Here is a 22,444-nt window from a genome sequence, read left to right on the forward strand (position 1 = left end):
TTCGTTTGACCGTGCAGGCAATATTGGACCAAACGTCGGGCGCGTCATTTTTAATAAACTATTTTTAAAATACCTATAAACAAATTCGAAAAGAATTGAAATTTCATGAGTTTCAGGACCTTCCTTATAGTCTCCCTATTCACGTTGTAGAGCTTCAAGCTATTCGGTACATCGAGTTGGGAGAAAAGTTTTATAAACAAAACCTCTTCGACGCCACTTTCACATCTTAACAATCACGAAGTACTTGCAACTTATTGCCAAGAGATGCGGCAATCTGTGAGATATACGTTTCGTAGATTTTCGGGAAAAAAGAGTGCCGGGATGTCTCGGTGACGTGAGACGGAGCAATTTGCGCAATGTACCTTTTTACCTTTTTCTTTTATTTTTTTTTTCGCGCCGACGAAGATAGATAACGCGGGAGAAAGAGAGGAAGAGCGTGTCAATTTATTGCCGGCATCTTTGATGTTCGCGTACCGGAAGTCGATCGTATAACTCTTGTTCGGGGGCGTCCTTCTATGTTGGACCCAAAAAAGAATGCAGATATTTTCGGGTCAACTACCTTTCTGTGAAACTGCAGCCAAATCGGAATTCCGAGGGATCGATTGTACACAGTAATAAGATTGAATGATAAGACTGTATGACTGTGTAATTAATAATTATGATAAATATGTAAATATTAAACACGGATGACATTAGATCGTTTTACAGTAGAGTTTGGAGAGTTGATTAAGTATATATGATAATATTGTACGACTGTATAATTAATAATTATCATAAATATGTAAATATTAAACGCNAATTTGTAAATATTAAACACGGATGAGATTAGATCATCTTACAGTACATTTTGAAGAGTTAATTGAGAATGTATGATAACATTGTACGACTGTTTGAATGATTAATTATCATAAATATGTAAATATTAAACACATATGAGATTAGATCGTCTTACAGCGGAGTTTGGAGAGTTGATTAAGTATACATGATAACATTGTAAGACTGTATAATTAATAATTATGATAAATATGTAAATATTAAACGCGGATAACATCAGATCGTCTTACAGCACAGTTTCAATAGTTAATTGAGAATGTATGATAACATTGTACGACTGTTTGAATGATTAATTATCACAAATATGTAAATATTAAACACGGATGAGATTAGATCGTCTTACAGCGGAGTTTGGAGAGTTGGTTAAGTATATATGATAACATTGTAAGACTGTATAATTAATAATTATGATAAATATGTAAATATTAAACGCGGATAACATCAAATCGTCTTACAGCACAGCTTGAAGAGTTAATTGAGAATGTATGATAACACTGTACGACTGTTTGAATGATTAATTATCATAAATCTGATCGGTGGATACAAGAAAAAGTAAAAGTTCGGATATTCAGGCCAGTCAAAGAAATGACCCAATGTCGGCGCATTGTCCGGGTTTGTCGGCGCCTTTGATGTTTGCACGCCGAAAATCGAGATCATGCACGTCATGCCTGGGAACTTTATCATATGCCGGCAGAAAAACGATTCCGCAGTCGATCGGGTCGATAATTCTACCAGACCTTTGGAGGTTTCGTGTAAAAACGGAATAAAGCGGTGACGCCTTTTCCCTGACTCGGCGTAAACGTTGCGACATTCAACATGGCCGCTCCTTGTCGGCGCCTTTGATGAGCCCACATCGAAAGTCACTTATATTATTCGCACTCCCCTGCGCTATCATTTTCTCGGAAGGATTTTCTCATTAAAGGCAATTTGCTTGATAACATCGTAATTATTCGCCTCCTCGAAAGAAACTCAGCGATTGGGTTCGAGATCAACGGGTGACCTCGGCGTGGACGTTGCAAAATTTTAATTTTTAACGCATTTGCATGTTTATTGTCGGCATTTTATAGATTTGTTTAAATGATGCTGTATTATTCCCTCGTAGGAATTAGTGTAATTAAAAAATAATTTGTTCGGCTGTGACGGAAGATGACTTCGGCGTGGACGTTGCAAAATTTTAATTTTTAACACGTTTACATATTTATTGTCGGCATTTTTTAAACTTGTTTAAATGATGCTGTATTATTCCCTCGTAGGAATTAGTGTTATTAAAAAATAATTTGTATGGCCGTGACGGAAGATGACTTCGGTTTGGACGTTACAAAATTTTAATTTTTAACGCATTTACACGTTTATTGTCGGCATTTTTAAACTTGTTTAAATGATACTGTATTATTCACTCGTAGGAATTAGTGTAATTAAAAAATAATTTGTTCGGCTGTGACGGAAGATGACTTCGGTTTGGACGTTGCAAAATTTTAATTTTTAACGCATTTGCACGTTTATTGTCGGCATTTTTTAAACTTGTTTAAATGATGCAGTATTATTCACTCGTAGGAATTAGTGTAATTAAAAAAAATTATGATAATTATCCATATTGTACACGTCAAAAACAATTCCCCCCACGATGTCTTATTTATCCATTTTAATTGATCACTAAATTGTCAATTAAGGAAAGATATGAACAGTAAACGAAGACAAAACTCTCCGTAAAAGTCAAAATAAAAATCGTGGCTACTTGCCATTCATACTTTTGACGATCATCCTTATTGTACACGTCGAAAACAATTCCCCCTACGTCTTATTTATCCATTTTATTTGGCCACTAAATTGTCAATTAAGAAAAAATACGAACAGTAAACGAAGTCGAAACAAAAATCGTGGCTACTCGCCATTCATACTTTTGATGATCATCCTTATTGTACACGTCGAAAACAATTCCCCCTACGTCTTATTTATCCGTTTTAATTGGCCACTAAATTGTCAATTAAGGAAAAAATACGTACCTAAACGAACTCGCCGTAAAAGTCGAAACCGATAACCACGACCATTCGCAGGGCTAAACCTGGGACGATGGCATATAGAAAGCGGACGATTTATTTTATTAACCCGTAAAATGTCGCCCGCGTTAAAAACAATTTATCCGACGATATCTTATTTATCCATTTCCACTGGCCGCCGAATTGGCCATTAAGGAAGAAAAATTCGTAAACGAAAGTCGAGACTCGTAAAAGTCAAGACACATATATCGTGGCCATTCGGAGGTCGGCTCCTTTGATAGCCGCCCATCGAAACTCGCTTATCCATTCCGTTCATGAGCAATTTCGCGTAACAGTAAAAAAAAAAGTAAGCATAGGTGTATTTTAAGCCGGCCCGAGTAACATGTGCACGTCCGAGGCAATTAATGCGATGATATCACATTTGCTCGGGCATTTTGAGAGAAGAAAAGGAGATAAAGGAGGGGTAAAAGAAAGGAAGTGCATTAAAATTAAGTCAATCGAACGGTGTCGGGGTATAAAAGAGTGCGGCGGGGGGAGGGGGGGCGCCCTTTGTCGGCGCCTTTGATGTTTGCGCGCCGGAAGTCGGTCTTGTAATTCACGTTCATGAGCGCTTTCGGCCGATGTCTGGAAAATGACGGCCTGCAGATTAAAACCAATTGATCCCATGCTACTTTTTTACGTTTCGTTCTCTTAATTGAAGGGAGAATTGGATTTATTAACCGTCTACGAATTTTACCTCCGTCGTGACTAGAAACACTGGGAATGCATATTTAATTAATCAGTTTACGTGAATATTTGTGAGTAGAATTCTTGAGTATAGAATTTAGAAATAGAATTTTTTTTTCGTAGATTGTTCGATGCCAATTCCTATACAGAGGTATATCAGATTTGTCATTAAGTTTGGGAAACTGAATCGTCAGTTTGTATCAGAGAGACAGTTATGAATATGGTAATTTTCGTTAAAACTAAATAAATTAATGTTCATTAGTACTAAATAAAGTAATGTTCATTGAAACTAAATAAATCAACGTTCATTCAAAATAAATAAACTAATGTTCATTCAAGCTAAATAAACCTATGTTCTTTCAAACTAAATAAACTAAAGTTCATTAAACTAAATAAATTGACTACTCTTGATAAAAACTAAACGTAGACTAAATGAAATAGCAATTATTTTCAGGCGAAACTCGGCAACACTAACTCAGGCCCCGCACGAAGTGGAATCTCCATATATTATCCGTATATAAATGTTTATCGAATATATGTAAGATATATATATATATCTTATATGTTACATACATATATCTTACATACATATAATTTATGTAAGATATATATATATATATCTTACATACATTTTCCAGATATGATACGTACATATAATGTATATATGATGCGTATAATACGTGTATATGTATTACGTATCATATCCGGACATCTAACCTTTGAGTGTATTTAAAATAGAGTTCATATATATATTTTACATACATTCAATAAACATTTATATACGGATAACATACGGACATTCCACTTCGTGCGGAGTCTGGATAAGCCATTTTGACAATAATTACTCGATCGCGCGTAAAGAGTCCTTTCCGATGGACCGGCGCCAACGGAAAGTGGAACCGTGCTTCGTTCCGGGGCCACCAGGGGCGCGAGGTGTCTCGCCCTCTCTCGCATCGAAGAATCCAGTTTACGAGGAATACTCGCCGTTAGGGCGTGCCAGGCGTTTGACGAAGACCTACGGCGCTCTCTCGGGAAAGGAGTGTGTACACTCTCGGATACGTATCCTCTCTCGGCGGAGCAAAAGAGATTTCGCCGACACCGGCCGCGACGGGAGACGGAGGGAAGGAGAGAGGAGGAGGAAGAGGCTGAAAGGGTTAGGTGAATGGGAGCCGAGCCGTGTGTATGCTTTCCTCGTTTGGGGAGCTCTGGATTGCCCAGTGCCGTATGTGGACGACGCCGGGCCACGTAGGGCCACTTGACGAGGTTACTCACCCTCAAGGCCGACCTCGCTTTTGGCCCACTTGTTTCGCCTCGAATCCCTCGGTTCCTTTGTCTTACGAAACGAGGACGATTTTCACTTGGTTTGGTATTAGATATTCGTATTAAGTTAAGTCTACCACTGTGGCCGAATATATAGTATATATAATAATAAGTGGCCGAACACTTAAGGGGTTACACCACTTTGACCCACCCAAAAAGTACGGTTTTTCAAGAATTTTTTTTTTAACAATTAAAACGTTTTTATCCAAATTAAAGTACAGTAAGGCATTATACTACTATTTTGTGTATTTTTGATTAATGTTAAATCTTGGGAGTAATAATATATCGGGGGTATTTTTATAATTAATAAATCGTGGAGATGAACGTCGCTTAAACACAGAGGGTCTTGAAATTGTAAGGAATAACCGCAGAGCATGTATTGAAAATTCATTATTTATTTTTCTTAATTTTGCATGAACGCGTACTTTCGTTAATATTAAATCTTGGGTGCATTAATATATCGGGGGTATTTTTATAATTAATAAATCGTGGAGATGAACGTCGCTTAAACACAGAGGGTCTTGAAATTGTAAGGAATAACCGCAAAGTATGTATCGAAGATCCATTATTTATTTTTCTAAATTTTGCACGAACGCATATTTTGGTTAATGTTAAGTCTTGGGTGGATTAATATATCGGGGGTATTTTTATAATTAATAAATCGTGGAGATGAACGTCGCGCTCGATACGTGCCCCCTTCCCTCTTATCGCGTGTAATCACGCTCCATTATTTATTTTTCTAAATTTTGCACGAACGCGTATTTTCGTTAATGTTAAGTCTTGGGTGGATTAATATATCGGGGGTATTTTTATAATTAATAAATCGTGGAGATGAACGTCGCGCTCGATACGTGCCCCCTTCCCTCTTATCGCGTGTAATCACGCTTTAACACCTCCCTCCCTTATTAGCGTGACGCAATTAATGAACGCCCCCTAAGTGCTCCGTTTTACGCGTTCGTGAAATCGTCTGTACTTCTACCGCTGTCTGTTAAATACACACATTACTCGCCGAGTACGTACCTACATTAATTTACTTTCGATTAAAATTACGGGCGAATTTATTTTCGGAGGGATTTTTTAAACAAAATGTTCATTGAATATTACAAAATCAAGTGAGCTTAGATATTCCTAAAAAGTAAGCCCATATCAATATTAGTTTCGTTTTTATTATTCATTTTAAGTGTTTCTATTTAAAATGTATATATGACTTTGATTCAAGAACTGATGAGCATTAAGTGTTGCTTTTAAATGAACAAATTAACGCGAGCTAATTTATTTTCAGAGGGATTTTGTATATTGAATATTACAAAATGAAGCTTACATTAACGCTCACTTTTATCTTAAAAGCGCTCAAACAGAAGTTTAAAAGAGGGTATGAGGAGGTATTGCTGCTAAATTACGTCTTTTATAGCTTCTTTTAAGGATTTTCTATAAAAGTGGTTTAGAAGTGATTGGTAGAGTCGCTTTTAACAGTGCTGTAAAATACATCCTTTAACGCCAAAAATGAGATTTGAGTAAGGATGTGATGGATTTTATTGATGGTTTTAATCGGTTAACCTTTTGGCTACTAAGAGCGCCTAAAGGCGCCCGACGTTTGGTCCAATATTGCCTGCACGGTCAGACGACTTTCGCCCATATGTCGAAATGGCTCCGTGTTCAAAGGGTTAAAATCCTGGGTAAAACCGCGTGGGTTTTATGTAATGTATTTTATTTACCGGAAAAAAAAAGCGGAAAAAATCGCTGGTTTTAACCAAAATGGGTCAAACTTTGCCAAGCCTGTTTTAAATGTGTGGTTAGAACCGTGTCTTTTTTTTAGTGCGTTATTTCCCCGCGACTTTCGTGACGGCTTGCCGTTACGAAGAAAGTTGAAATCGACCAATGAAAACCCGTCACGGATCTTCTAGGGACTCTAGGTGCAAGTATCGTTTCGAAAGGCAGGTAATTGCAAAGGCAACGTTTGCAGGAAAGCTAGTACGTTTCCACCAGGTAGAATCGCGTCGGGGCGACTATTTCTTGTACGCGAACGAACTCCTTTTGTATAACATCCCTAGACTGAGAAAAAGAAATTCATTTAACCAAAGAAATGTTTTGTTAATTCGAAGAATAATTACTTGGCCCAAATTAACTAGAATAAATTGAATGACACGTTTCCTCGGAATTATGACAATTTATTTTAATCAAATGATTATTCCTCGAGTGAAGAAAATATTTCTTTGGTACTACTTAAAAAAATATTTTCTTGGTTTAATAAATCTTTCTTCTGGGTGCATGATAGAAGGTACCGGTATCTCATAAACTCCTTTTAATCTGTATTTAAAAGTAGAACATATACAAGATGAAACAACTATATGGTGCGAAAAGCGACTATAAAAAATGAAAACCATTTAGTCTTTTTATTCTAATGCCAGAAGGTGCCAATACCTCTTAATCTCCTCTCGATCTGTATACAAGAGTCAAACATATTCAAAATGAAACAACTATACGTTACAAAAAGCAACTATCAAAAATGAAAGCATGTCTTTTTATTCCCGTGTCACAAGGTACCGACACCCCTTAACACATTATTTACCGTCGAATTTGGGAATAAATGGCGATGAAGGGCATCGCAAAACCTAACATATTCAAGATGAAAGAACTATACGGTGCAAAAAAGGACTATCAAAAATGAAAGCTATTTAGTCTTTTTAGTCCCGTGCCGACACCTCTCTCGGGCGGTCGCGCACGGTCACGGACACGCGGGCGGGCTCACGGGCGAAGATGAAGACGAAGACGGTGGGCGCGGTGTATAATTACGCGCCTTCTTCAGGCTGCCCCTTCGCCCTCTCCTCCTCTCTCTTGGCCCCCGGCCCTTGGTCGCGCCTTTCCCTTTCGTACCTCCTGGTTCCCGTCTTGGTTATATCTTTATAACGGCGACTGCCGCTTCTCCAAAGTGGCAGCGCCACCTAGACTTCTGTCGACGAAGCATAGAAAATGGCCGCGCCGATTCCCCGAGTTAAGGTGAAGTGAAACACGTCGAGGAACTTCATCGACATCTATAAAGAAGATGTTTCTAAAGGCCTACGTTGCCGACGTTCGTTTTTATATTGACGGCTGTGTCGAATTATATTGGATATTGTACCAAATGGCATACTCCGCCTGTCGTTTTCGCACAATAATTATAAAGAAATCGAAGTAAAACTCCAGAAATCTTCTGGATTCATGCTTTCTGGGGCCCTAATTGACTGCAGAGGGACCCCCTGCGCCATCTGTGATTTCCAGGTCAATTAAACTTTCACTCCGAGACCTCGTATTCCCATCGTTTTGGCATAGAAGCGCATACAACACTTTTTTTGCCTTTATTCCGTTCAAATGCGAGTTTATCAATTACCAGAGTGTTCTAAATTGTCGTACAATTGTCCTGACCCTTTCGATTCTCATATCAGAGCCTTCGATAATTGTATATTGATCGAAATATGAGAGCTCGTCGCCATTTTTTTTTCTGGTCTTAAAAAATTTTTTCTAAAAATCCAAATTTTGAATGTGTCAGGACAATCCTTAGATGATCAAAGTGATGTGTCAAAGTTTCGGACAGTTTGGTCTAATACCCTTAAAAGAAAAGTGTTGTATTCGAATCGACTGATTTGAAGGGGGTTTCACTTCACCTTAAGGGTATTCCCTGTTTTCCATTTAATACACAAAACAGAATAGAACACATTTGTATACCTGACACTGCTTTGCGCACGTAGCGTCGTCTAGGACTATTTCGGGGTATAAAAGGATATATGAGATAGAATTGGACAAAAGAATTGCACTCGACTCATGAAAATCAATGGCGAATGTGATGTAGGCGTGCTCGTTCTACTCCTTTGTCGTTTTTGCGATGAGCGGATTTTCAGCGTAGAAACGCCACCTGGACTTTTGCAGGCGAAGTTCCCAAGATGGCCGCGATGACTCCTGTCCTTAAAGAGAATGCCTGTTTTGCATAAAGTAGATACGTAAACGCATGCGCCATCCGCCGATAAGGATTTCCGTGCACATTTATGGGTGGCGCCATCTATGCGCACCGCGGAAAGCAAGGGAGCAAGGAATAACACCCAACCAATGGAAATCCACGACAGGATGCATTCTTGTTTTCCCGTTTAGGTTACATCTTCATGAGGGCGAGTGTAGATCCTTTAAGGTGATATGAAAGGGTTAGCCTATATATATCCGAGAGTTCAAATAGTTCGTTAAACCATTCTCCGAATCGGCTGTACCGATTCATTTCAAATTTTACCACGTGAATATGGTGACCCTATGTAGGTCCCGAAACTCACGAAATTTCATTTTTTATACAACAATTTTTTTAATTATCATGGACTAGATCAACATGACGCTGTCCGCATTTTTTTGATGGTTTACGTTTTTTCAAGGCTTAAAATCGAAAATGAAGAGTTTCAGGACCTAGCTCGAACAATTTAGAATACAATAGAAGTGAAATATTACAGAGTCAGATCGGAAAATATGGGAAATACTTTCAGGAGCGATTGCAGGCTTGTCCCGTGGGTAACGCGTCTTTAGAGGAAAAATTTAGTTGCAGCTAAACGTCACAGATGGCGCCGTTGGTCTATTGGAGTATAAACAATCATGAATTCACAGGATTTCGACAGTTTTACATCGATCTCTTTATCATTACTTTACCGAAATGACATATGGAACGCTTCATTTCGTACAATTCTCAACGGAGAGTGTAAAAGACTTAATATAAATATAAATGTTGCTTACGGGGCGCGCCAGCTTATGTACCATTTGAGTATTCATAATGGCGTTACCACCAAAAAGGATATGGATGAATTTCATTTTATCGACGTCGATTAAATTTCTCAGTGCCTTTCATATCACCCTAAAGTGGCTACGCCATCTTGGTTTTTACAGGTGTAATAAAAATTATTGAATAATATATTGTAATGATCCGATATTTTTAAGATTACCAGCTAGGTATTATTACATGAGACTTAAGAAATAATTAATTCACTAAACTTATTCTAATTAGTAAATTTGCCGTTTCTCATTTTTGTTGCAGGTGAGTGAAGGCAGTTATTTGCGATTCATCGCGAGCTGACAACAAGGAGTACTCTTAAAATGTGAGTTTATTGTTAACAGGACGTGAATGATGATTGGTAATCTTTCAGAAGTCACATGTGGAGATTTGTTGACAACAATAGTAAAAGAGAGTCTCTGAGACCACGTGTGGCTATGAAAGGATTACATGACTGATGAAATCTATTTACTGCTCGCCCAAAATCGCTTTTTTATTGGGCGGGTAGTTGAACTACAATATTAATTCTAGTATGAAGAGAATATTTGATAACAATAGCCAATCATATTGGATGAAGTAATGAAGTACTTTCTTAGTTGTTTTGTCTTCTGGAAAAAAGGGAATATTAGACATCCTCAGATAGTCTCATTTCTGAATGTATCTGCATATTAAATATTTTGTCCACTTCTTGCTGCGCGGTCGCTCCTGTAAATCGTTAGAAATCCCTTAATATTTATTATATCACCATTCACAATTTGTCGCAATAATACTCAGTGACATATAGAAAAAACATATCTCACCTTCTTGCACCTCAACTCTGAATAAATCTATTTTTTTTATAATTTTGTCCACTTCTCGCGGCGCGGTCGCTCTTGTAGATCTATAGAAATCCCTTAATATCTGTTACATAAACGTTCACGATTTGTCCTAATAATAGTATATAATATTTGCCCTAATAATTACTTTCTTGAACGTCAAACCTGAATAAATCCGTTTTTTAATCATTTTGTCCAACACTCGCTGTGTGGTCGCTCCTGTAGATCTACAGAAATCCCTTAATATCTGTTACATAAACATTCACAATTTGTCTCAATAATATTCAGTGATACATATATAAAAAGAATATCTCACTTACTTGCACCTCAACCCTGAATAAATCCGTTTTTTCATCATCTTCTCCACTTCTCGCGGCGCGGTCGCCCTTGTAGATTGCTAGAAATCCCTTAATCTCTATTACTAACATTGAAAATTTGTCGCAATAATAATCAAGTGACATAAAAAAGTACTTTCTTACACCTCGAGCTTGGATAAATCATGGATCATTTTGTCCAATTGCCGTCCCTACAGAGGTTAGAAATCCCGCAATATCGCCGGCACTGTTGAGCGCCGGCCGGTCGGACATGTTTGGACCTTTCGGCGCGGCGCTCGGCGGTGCCGCCGCCTAGTGGCGTGCTCCTTAATCGTATTTTCGTCGATCCATCACTCCGTAACGGTCAAGGAGCGTAAGTCCAGGTCTTTTCTTCCAGCTGCATTTGTAAACGTCCCCGCCAGTCTACCGGGTGTCCTTCCTGCCTCTCTTCCTCCGTTTCGATGCCGGCTTAAACTGCCACCCGCAATTACACGGTTCAATTATACTCCGAATCGACGTCATCACGGATAGACTCGTCCCTATCTCACTTTTGCAATAGTTTCATATGTTTGAACAAGAAATCACTATGTTGGGTTATATCGCGATCAATTCATTGTACATAAATCGTGTAAACGTGCTAATTCCTCAAAATGGCGTTGGTTTTTATAACATGCAATTATAAATAAATTTAAAAAACATTTTAAGAGACTGAAATTGTTTCGCAACAGATTCGATGGCGATATAACCTCCAAATAAAGTATACTCCGAATCGACGTCATCACGGATAGACTCGTCCCTATCTCACTTTTACAATAGTTTCATATGTTTGAACAAGAAATCACTATCTTTGTTGGGTCATATCGCGATCAATTCATTGTACATAAATCGTGTAAACGTGCTAATTCCTCAAAATGGCGTTGGTTTTTATAACATGCAATTATAAATAAATTTAAAAAACATTTTAAGAGACTGAAATTGTTTCGCAACAGATTCGATGGCGATATAACCTCCAAATAAAGTATACTCCGAATCGACGTCATCACGGATAGACTCGTCCCTATCTCACTTTTGCAATGGTTTTGTAAGTTTGAGCAAGAAATCACTATCTTTGTTGGGTCATATTGTGACCAATTCATTGTACATAAATCGTGTAAACGTGCTAATTCCTCAAAATGTCGTTGGTTTTTATAACATGCAATTATATATAAATAAATTAAAAAAAAAACAGTTTAAGAGACTACAATTGTTTCGCAACGATAACGATATGACTCAATAAAGATAGTCGGGATATACCCATATACCACCTAGATCCATTCTTTCAACCGATGTATAAATGTTTATTCGCACAAAGCAAAAAACACATATTTCCTCTTTTTTCATGGGCAATCACATGGCGTAAGTGGAACTTAAGTAGGAGTGCTTGTTTAATAGATATTAGAAAAAAATGTCGCCCGAAGGGTAGTTCACCCCCTTGAGGTGGTGTAGTATTCCTGGACAATATAGTGTTTTCACCGTCCTTATACAGAATACGTTTATGCCAAGTTTCGTCGAAATCCCTCCCCTGCTTCTACGTAAATTAAAATAAAAATCGAATTTTCGCCAAACCTTGGGGGGTTGTTTCCCCCCTTAAATATGGACCATTGCAGATAAAAGAAAAACACGCGTCTCTTATATTTTTGCGTTCTTCAACATATATGAAAATCAATAAGATCGACGGCGGACACTTGGGAATGTTTCCTTGTTAGTCTTGTACCACAGAACCGAGAAGCTGGCTCTTATTCGGATACTCTAGTTTTGAGACATACACATACATTGTTTTAACAATAAGTCACAGTAGTATTCTGCAAGAATAAAAAGGAAAATATAAGGACTTGTCAATAGTAGACACGTATATTTAAATTCCTCCTACACTACGGTACAATGGTGGACATGAATGCCTCCCCTGCAGATACGGCATCGCCTGTGCAGGATGGGAGGGCATTGATGTCTCCCAGTGTACATTGGCGGGCATGAATGCCTCCCCTGCAGATACGGCATCGCCTGTGCAGGATGGGAGGGCATTGATGTCTCTCAGTGTACATGTATTACACTATTTTTGGCGTGCATACAGTCAAATTTCTGCAGACCCGAAGGTGCACTTGATACGTGATAGTTCCTTGCGTGTACAGGATGAATCTTCTTTTTTACTTCGGGCATTTGAAAACGGAATCGTATAAAAATCTGGAATCACTCCGTACCGGTCAAGGAGCGCGAGTGCAGGCCTTTGTGTCGGTTGCATTTATAAACGCCGCCGAAGGTAAACTGGGTGTCCTTTTTCAACGTGCACTTCCACTGCAACGACTCGAATAAAACTACTCGCGTGTGTGGTCACAATATATGGGTTTAATTATATTTTTCGTAATTATGGGTGATTCTCTCCAATTTTTGCATAACTTTGATATATCGTAGAGGACGTCGTTCCGAGTATTTTCATGTATATTTAAAGGTCGCATTTAAGAAACATACAAATTTAACTCCACGTCTAATCCAGGGCGTGTAATTGGTGACATACAAAGTTTATACTCTTTCTAGGTATCATAAGAATATCATTTAATCTCCTATTTGCGATAAAAAATTGAAGAACTCAGCGTCACCCTGTAGACCTAATTCAGAGAGTGTAATCGGTAACATTCACGGTATTACCTCTTTTTCAATAATATACGTGTAAATGGTTTACTGAATTGTCTTGGATAAAAGAAAAGGCGCGAAAATTCTGCGTCACTCTGTAGACTTATTTCACGAAGCATTGCCAGTGACGTCTTCAATTTTTCGTTTTTCTAAGTTTCATTGGAATAATTCGTTTACTGGATCGTTGTTGTTAAAGGAGGCTCATATATTCTGCGTCACTCTGTAGACTTATTTCACAAAGCATTGCCAGTGACGTCTTCAATTTTTCGTTTTTCTAAATTTCATTGGAATAATTCATTTACTGGATTTTCCTTGATAAAAGGAGGCTCATATATTTTGCATCACCCTGTAGACCTAATTCAGAGAGTGTAATCGGAAACATTCACGATTTTACCTCTTTTTAAATAATGTACGAGTAAATGGTTTACTGAATTGTCCTGGATAAAAGAAAAGGTACCAAAATTCTGCGTCACTCTGTAGACTTATTTCACGAAGCATTGCCAGTGACGTCTTCAATTTTTCGTTTTTTTAAGTTTCATTGGAATAATTCGTTTACTGGATTGTTCTTGATAAAAGGAGGCTCAGATATTTTGCGTCACCATGTAGACCTAATTCAGGGCGCGCAATTGTCAACATTGACGGTATTATTTCTTTTTAAATAATGAACGAGTAAATGGTTTACTGGATTGTCCTTGATAAAAGGAGACTCGTATATTTTGCGTCACCCTGTAGACCTAATCCAGGGCGCGCAATCGTCAACATTGACGGTATTATCTCTTTTTAAATAATGTACGAGTAAATGGTTTACTGGATTGTCCTTGATAAAAGGAGACTCAGAAATTTTGCGTCACTCTGTAGACCTAATTCAAAGAGTGTAATCGGCAACATTCACGGTATTACCTCTTTTTCAATAATGTACGAGCAAATGGTTTACTGGATTGTCTTTGATAAAAGCAGACTAATATATTTTGCGTCACCCTGTAGACCTAATTCAGGGCGTGCAATCGGTAACATCGACAATTTTTCCTCGTTCCGCGTGTCACAGGAATAAATCGTTTAATGGATCGTCGTTGAACACCCGATAGAGTCGGCCGGTTCATAATCGTAAACAAGAATATCCGGCTCCTGACACCCGATATAATCACTAGGTTCATAATCGTAAACAAGAATATCCGGCTACCGCGTTCCTTGCATGTCAACTTTATGACACCCTCCGGCATATACTCGTAATTAATAAAGATCATTGCCAAAAGTCGACCGGAGCTTCACAAGTACTCGATGCATGCTGTCGGTACTTCTGCCATTGCTTTGTAATCCTTTCGTGGTTGTTAAAATAAAAGCGAATATAAATTATACAGTCGATGCAACATAATAATTAAATAACATAATAAAAAATAATAGCAAACAGTTGACATTGTAGGTAATTAATAATTAAACTTTGTTCGGTATTCTTCGACGCGTGCTACCAATCTCTGTTATTGTTTTTTAGATCGTACAAGTGATTGTTATAATACAAGGAACTACAGTTCATACATGAATTAATTGGAAATTCTAATCGACTAGGGTCTAACAGTTAGGGAGTAAAAAGTAATTGCAAATGTTTTATTAACATTATAGAGGGCGTAACCGTAATCCTTGTATTAGAATTACGAGTCAGGATTCTACTAGAAATGTTTACCAAGATCTCTTGGAGGAGCACATTTGCATGTCATGAATAATAAGGTCTACTTAAAATTTCTTAATTTATATGGCACGCTGTGGTTCAAGGCTAACTGCTAGGATGCTCGAAACGTACAAGGTCAATGGTACTTGAAAGCCCCTCGTAATTCATCTTCCGTTTTAAATTAACATTTATGAAGTTGCAAATATAACGCATAAACGCGGATTGCGTAATACTCTATTTGCGGGTTGTTTGTAAAACATTGCGGAGGTTCTTCATAGTTCTATTCAGCTTTGCTATTGCACGTCAAAACAATCTAAGAAGTGTAGTAATCTATGAAGGTATTATTGTTCCCTCATGTAGACACCCTGACTTCTAACTACACGAGGTTCATGAAACGTGCAGAGTTCTTTAGAAACCTGGGTACCGCATTACCAAGATTCTCGGTACCCAAAGGACTAGCCATCGCAGGTTCGGGTAGTTTTAGGACACTCCAAAAGCGTAACTATGTCTGATTTCTAGCTACATGACGTTCATGCAACGTGCAGGGTGCTTTAGGAACCTCGGTACCGCATTACTAAGACTCTTAGTACCCAAAGAACTAGCCATCGCAGGTTCGGGTAGTTTCAGGACACTTCAAAAGCGTAACTATGTCCGATTTCTAGCTACACGACGTTCATGCAACATGCAGAGTTCTTTAGAAACTTCGACACCGCATTACCAAGATTCCTGGTACCCAAAGGGTTAGTTATTGCTGATTCAGATAGTTCGGAGACACTCGGAACACTTGCATTAAGTTACACTTAACTGCATTTAATTTCTAACTTCATGGTGTTCTTGCAACGTACAGGGTGCTTTAGAAACCCCAGTACAATACTATCAAGACTCCTGGTACCCAAAGGGCTAATCATCGCTGATCCAGGAAGTTCTTGGACACCTAAGAACTTTAACTATGCCTATCTTGTAACTCCACGAAGTTCATGCAACATGCATGCTGGTTTAGGAACCTCGGTACCGCATTACCAAGACTCCTAGTACCCAAAGGGATAATCATCGCTGATCCAGATAGTTTTGGGACACCCTAAAAGTTTAACTACGCCCTTTCTAAAACTGCACGAAGTTCATGCAACGTACATGGTGCTTTAGAAAGCCCAGTACAGCACTACCAAGACTGCTGGTACCCAAAGGGATAGTCATCGCTGATCCAGGTAGTTCTGGGACACCCAAGAACTTTAACTGTGCCTATCTTGTAACTCCACGAAGTTCATGCAACATGCATGCTGGTTTAGGAACCTCGGTACCGCATTACCAAGACTCCTAGTACCCAAAGGCCTTAGCCATCGCTGATTCAGGTAGTTTTGGGACACCCGAAAAGTTTAACTACGCCCTTTCTAAAACTGCACGAAGTTCATGCAACGTACATGGTGCTTTAGAAACCCCAGTACAGCACTACCAAGACTGCTGGTACCCAAAGGGATAGTCATCGCTGATCCAGGTAGTTCTGGGACACCCAAGAACTTTAACTGTGCCTATCTTGTATGCAACATGCATGCTGGTTTAGGAACCTCGGTACCGCATTACCAAGACTCCTAGTCCCCAAAGGCCTTAGCCATCGCTGATTCAGGTAGTTTTGGAACACCCGGTAGAGGCGGCCGCCAAGGGAAGGGCTCCGGCTCTCGAACGGCGTGGCTCGGCCGAGCGAGGCGTTCCGAAAACCTGTAATTACGGACCCGGCGTACATCAAGCGGTGCCGCCAGCCGCTGAGGCCTACGTCTTCCGTCTCTCTTTTTATCCGTTTCTTTTCTCGTCCCTCTCCCTCCCCGCCCCTTTCCGTCCCCGCGGCAGACCCGAGCGCTCTTGGTCCGTCCCGCTCGCACTTTCGAGCCGGCTCTCCTTAGGCGGCTGGAACTAGGGCTGTCGATGTTGTCCGGCTTTCCGAACGATTCTGCCGGCGGTAGGCGAGAGGCACCGCCGCTGGACGGTTGCTATACCGAATGGGCCGAGGAGAAGATTGGAGAATTCCGGCGTCGATCGGCACTATCGGCTGACCCGACGGAAACTACTGGTTATGAGGTTTCGAGACATTTGTTTACGATGTCGGATAGTATCGCGGTACTGGTACACGGGAGCATTACTACTGTAAGGTTTAAGGTGAAGTGAAACCCCGCTTATATCAGTCGATTTGAATACAACACTTTTTTTTAAGGGTATTGGACCAAACTGTCCGAAACGTTGACACATCACTCCTGATCATCTAAGAATTGTCCTGACACATTCAAAATTCGGATTTTTCAAAAATGACAATTTTACGACAAGTTAGAACACTCTGGTAATCGATAAACTGGTATTCTATATAACATATAGTTCGTATAATTCTCAAGGTAGACTACAAAAGACTTCAACATAAATATAAATGTCGGTAACGTGACGCGCCAGCTTATGTTACCCTTGAGTATTCAAAACGGCATTACCACTAAAAAGGTTATAGATGAATTTTGTTTTATCGACGTTGATTAAATTTCTCAGCGTCTTTCATATCATCTTAATTGTGGTGATTTCACTGATGAGGATAAGGAAGGAGAACCGGTACCATGTTTCCGTGTGCCATGTGCCACGACGCACACGATGCAGTATTTTTCATCGCGTTATGTTTCCTATCCTCCATTAGGGTGCCGCACAGGCAACTGGCGGTACTTGATAGTTGGGAATGTAGCACAGCCCCAGCAGGAACCAAATCGCTGATACTGTTATGCGCCCTGCTTTATCCCTGTGCCTGAAGAACACTCTGACTATACATAGACCAAGCCGTACATTCTCGTTGATGGGATTACTTACCTAGAAACATCAACGGTTTCGCTACAACGTTGCAAGACGTCTTCTGCTGATCAACATTTTAGCTCTGATCACGAGTCGTACGTTCCCGTAGATAGAACAACCAACGGGGAGACATCAAACGCCTCCCTACAACAAGATCATGAACGTACGACACATGAAGCCCACAACCTACGCTTAAATAACACCAAAATAATGAGAGAGAAGAACGTGCAAAATGTGTTATTACTTCTACCTTTTCTATCTTGGAGTCTATACGATCGGGGGTAGTTTTAGGGTGAATGGGGTGATGTTTCGGATCTGTCTCTTGGGTATTCCTAAAGCACTTAAATAGCACCAAAATACTGCATTCTCGTTTTTTCCGTGAATCTTTCCCTTAACGTAATATGCACTGTGAGGATGCTGAGTGAACGTTCACTCAGCACCACCACCGATTTTCGGTATAAGGGGCGGAGCACTAAAATCGAGATTGTAGCATTAAAATAGGACTAAAAAAGTACTAAATTCTCCAATAGGTTTCATTCCATATTTCCGATGTGGGGGTGCCTACTGTACATACATGGAAAATAGTCCTTTTCCTAGTCCGAGAAATCATCCCCTTTGTCTTCTATCTTCCTATTCCGTCGTCTTCATAGTCCGATCAGTGTGCACGGCAACCTATATCCATGTCCAGGACTCTCTCCGGACCGACATTCTCTCTCTAATCGCTCGTTTTACCAGAGCCAGAAATTCCCCACTTCGGCCACCTGGCGGCTAGTTCCATAAACAAGCCGACGCGATCGCAGGATCCTCACATCCCTGGACTGAAAGAAACTCGCGATTCCATTTTCTGCCGACAAAAGCGATTAGGAACCTCGGCGGTCTCTTCAGAGTCGGGACTAATCTCTCGAGGCACGACTTCGCGTAAAAAGATTCCCGGGAAGGGGCGAAAAACGGACCGCGCGGCCCAATTTCCAAATACCGACGTTTGGGTGGCGGTGACGCTCGCCAAAAAGTCCGGGCTTATGCCGCCAGGCGGCGTCGCCGGCGCGGATTCCTTGCGGCCCAGTTTTGTTAATCGTACTGTTATTGTAATATTTGTACAATTATTTTTAGTTCGTTGTACTATGTATTCTTAGAACAGTAATAGTACACTGAGAAAATAAGTGTATCGAACCCAGGAAATATTTCTTTGTATTGAATAATTTTAAACTATAACAGTTTATTATGGGGGTCCCAATGAAGATCTTAAAACTCACGTAATTTTGTTTTTCGACAACAATTTGTTTCTTTGGTTCTTGTTTAGGATAAATACAATTTTCTTTTTCGAAATGCGAAATTTCGCGACCTCCATAATGACGCGTTAGAGTTTCAAATTATTCGGTGCACCTAGTTTGGAGATGTTTTATAAGTATTTTGACGTTTTATATGTACATACATATAGAATGGCCTTTTTCATATCACCATAAAGATTGTATGTCAACATGTGAAAATATTTATGAAACTTTTCTCCATACTGGGTGCACCGAATCATTTGAAACTTCAGCAGGTGATGACGAAGGCTCTGAAAAAAGAACGCAATCATCGTGAAATTACATTTTTCACAAAAATATATGTCCTCGGTTCTAGTCTGAGATAAATAAGAAAATATTTTTTTTTGTTATGAAATTTCACGTTCTTCCTTAGGGTCTTCATAATCACGTGTTGAGGTTTCAGATAATTCGACGCACCCAGTTTGGAGAAAAGTTTCATAAATATTTCTACTTGCTGTTATGTATACATCACACTTTCGTATCACCTTAAAAACACAACGCACGCCCCTCTCGCTCGGTCTCCGTGATCGATGCTTTCTCCACGTGTCACGTCTTCTCCCTTTCGCTCATCTCCGCCCTTTCGGCTCGAAAGGGACACAGTGGTGGCTTGTTTTTCGAGAGAATGTTAATCGGGGGACGATAAGCGGCCCTCGGCCGCTAAGAGACGCGCCGAGAAGAGATACGGCGGCCATCTTGCGTCTCTTTCTCACCTCCGAGCGACCTGGGCCGCGAGGGAGAGAGAGGGTCGAGCCGCGCGGAAGGACCGAGAGATGGCGCCACGGTAACGCGCGACGGAGAGGAAACGAGACGCGAGAGAGAAGACGAAGGGGAAGGGAGACGGACCGAGAGGCCGCTGCCCTGAAAAACTAGTAGCCCCATGTAAGAATGCCGACCGGCAGCTCGCGGTGCCCTCTCCTTCCCCCCGCAACCCGCCTATGGTCTATGGTGGGGTCATAGACCATAGACTGTTTTCGCGGCTCTACGGAGAGAGGCTGCCGAGAGGTGAGCCGCGACGCCGCTTCTTTCTCACTGGGCTTCGCTGTGCTCTGGAGCCTGACGAGTCAAAATTCATTTTAATTTCAAAGAAACGCGGACCGGGGAAATTATTTCGTTGGAAAACGCGAAAGCGCCGACTGAGGGACTTTGTCACCACGTTAGAACTTCGGGGTTAAGGTGAAATGAAATCCCCTTCACATCAGTCGATTCGAATACAACACTTTTTTTTAAGGGTATTAGACCAAACTGTCCGAAACTTTGACACATCAAACCCGATCATCTAAGAATTGTCCTGACACATTCAAAATTTGGATTTTTGGAAAAAATTGTTTAACTTAGGCCAGACCAGAACCAAAATGGCGTCGAGCTCTCATGTTTCGATCAGTATACAATTATCGAAGGCTCTGATATGAGAAACGAAAGGGTCAGGACAATTTTACGACAATTTAGAACACTCTGGTAATCGATAAACTCGCATTTGAACAGGATAAAGGCAAAAAAAGTGTTGTATGCGCTTCGATGCTAAAATTATGGGAATACGAGGTCTTCGAGTGAAAATTTAATTGACCTGGAAATCACAGATGGCGCAGGGGGTCCCTCTGCAGTCAATTAGGGCCCCAGAAAGCATGAATCCAGAGGATTTCGGGAGTTTTACTTCGATTTCTTGATATTTATTGTACGAAAACGACAGGTGGAGTATGCCATTTGGTACAATACTCAATATAATTCGACACAGCTGTCAATATAAAAACGAACGTAGGCATTGTTACCCTTTTGAATACTCATATGTTACCCTTTGAGTATTCAAAACAGTATTACCACTAAAAAGGTTATAGATGAATTTTGTTTTATCGACGTAGATGAGATTTCTCAACGCCTTTCATATCTTAACAGAAGTAAGCGTTATTTAACAATATTTTACACTATATCAGAGAATGATTATCGCGTTTAATCATGTCAAATTTAGTACAGACATCTTCGGCTGCCATCTGGAGGCAGCATGGCGACGAGTAGCCAGATTGTATCTCCACACGTTGCAAGAGGGATGAATTAAGCAACAATGAACAATTAGTTCATTATACGGAGTTACTCAGAAGAGCCACTTTCCAGTTACCTTAAATTAGAAACAGATGTTGAACCAAAGGAATATTTTTTTGACTAGTACCAAAGAAAGATTCGGTTAATTCAAAGAATAATTATTTAACGCAAGTAAAATCGAAAAAAAATGGGCGCAACATTTATTCGGAATTATGACAATTTATTTCGGTGAAATAATTGTTCTTGGAATTAACAAGATATTTCTTTAGTACTGTTCAAAGAAGTAATTCATTGATTCAATGAATTTTTATTCACGTTGCGTATATCATACATCTGCGACCTTTGCCATATTAGAAGTGTGAAATTCTAAACCAATTTGAACACGCGCGACGAATTAATTTGTTATTTCATAAAAGTGTTTGTGTTGACACTTATGGTAAAAGACATTTGTAACCTAGCAGATGCGGTGTATCTTGCATATCTACAATTTTCTACGGCAAACTACGTAGTTTACGTAATATACGTGAAAAACATCTAAAAATGCGAAATTACCCAACCCTGACCATTAACATCGCGTCGATTTTAGTGTAAATAATGGCAAGCTGGAAAAGCAATAAGGAGAACGATCAATTTCATTTGATTTATTAAGTGGCAGTAATTTCTTTCCCGTGAAACACGCTTGGAAAAACGAAGACTTTCTTGTACGGTCGAATGTCTTCAAAAGTCGCCGCTAGATGGCGCGCACGCGGCGGCATCTTAAGATGTAACTTTTTATTGGCTATCGGCTCACTTCGGTCGCGCATAAAAAGTGAATGAAGATGTGCTTATGATTTACGCTGCCGTTCTCCATTCGACTTCCATTATCCTTGACCAGCTATCAAATATTCGATGAAGCTTTCGGAGCACTCAATGGAGTCCATAAAAATTGTACCTCGCATCGGCCATTAATCCTGGCTTCATGATTTTTTTCTTCCTCGCCCTCGATAATTATCCGCCTTTTTTCTCGGCTCGGTAAGTTCCCCTGCCCACGGCCTGTAAATTCCCCTAGACCCGTTTTTTAAACCCGGCATTTACCGCAAGGCGGAAAACAAGTCAGAGACCTCTGCGGTGTTTATCCGCAAGGTTGGCGTCACGGTTCGCTAGCGAGGCTTCCTCTCTTTGTAACATCGCGAAAAC

General features: G+C 39.9%; 1 protein-coding gene across 2 annotated transcripts in view; it reads left to right on the forward strand.

Moving 5' to 3' along the window:
• LOC105696024 (axin) overlaps window positions 1-22,444 on the forward strand; it is a 66,813-nt gene that overhangs the window by 8,444 nt on the left and 35,925 nt on the right. Inside the window, exon 1 of one of the 2 annotated variants that reach the window (XM_023432708.1) lies at window positions 9,927-9,979. The exons of the other annotated variant lie outside the window; for it this stretch is intronic. The gene's annotated coding sequence lies outside the window, so the exon portion shown is untranslated. Of the gene's footprint in view, window positions 1-9,926; window positions 9,980-22,444 lie in introns of those variants that run through there. 2 annotated transcript variants of the gene reach the window in all.

This window comes from Orussus abietinus, unplaced genomic scaffold (genome assembly GCF_000612105.2).
Source record: "Orussus abietinus isolate OABI.00-Male unplaced genomic scaffold, Oabi_2.0 scaffold402, whole genome shotgun sequence".
Taxonomy (NCBI): domain Eukaryota; kingdom Metazoa; phylum Arthropoda; class Insecta; order Hymenoptera; family Orussidae; genus Orussus; species Orussus abietinus.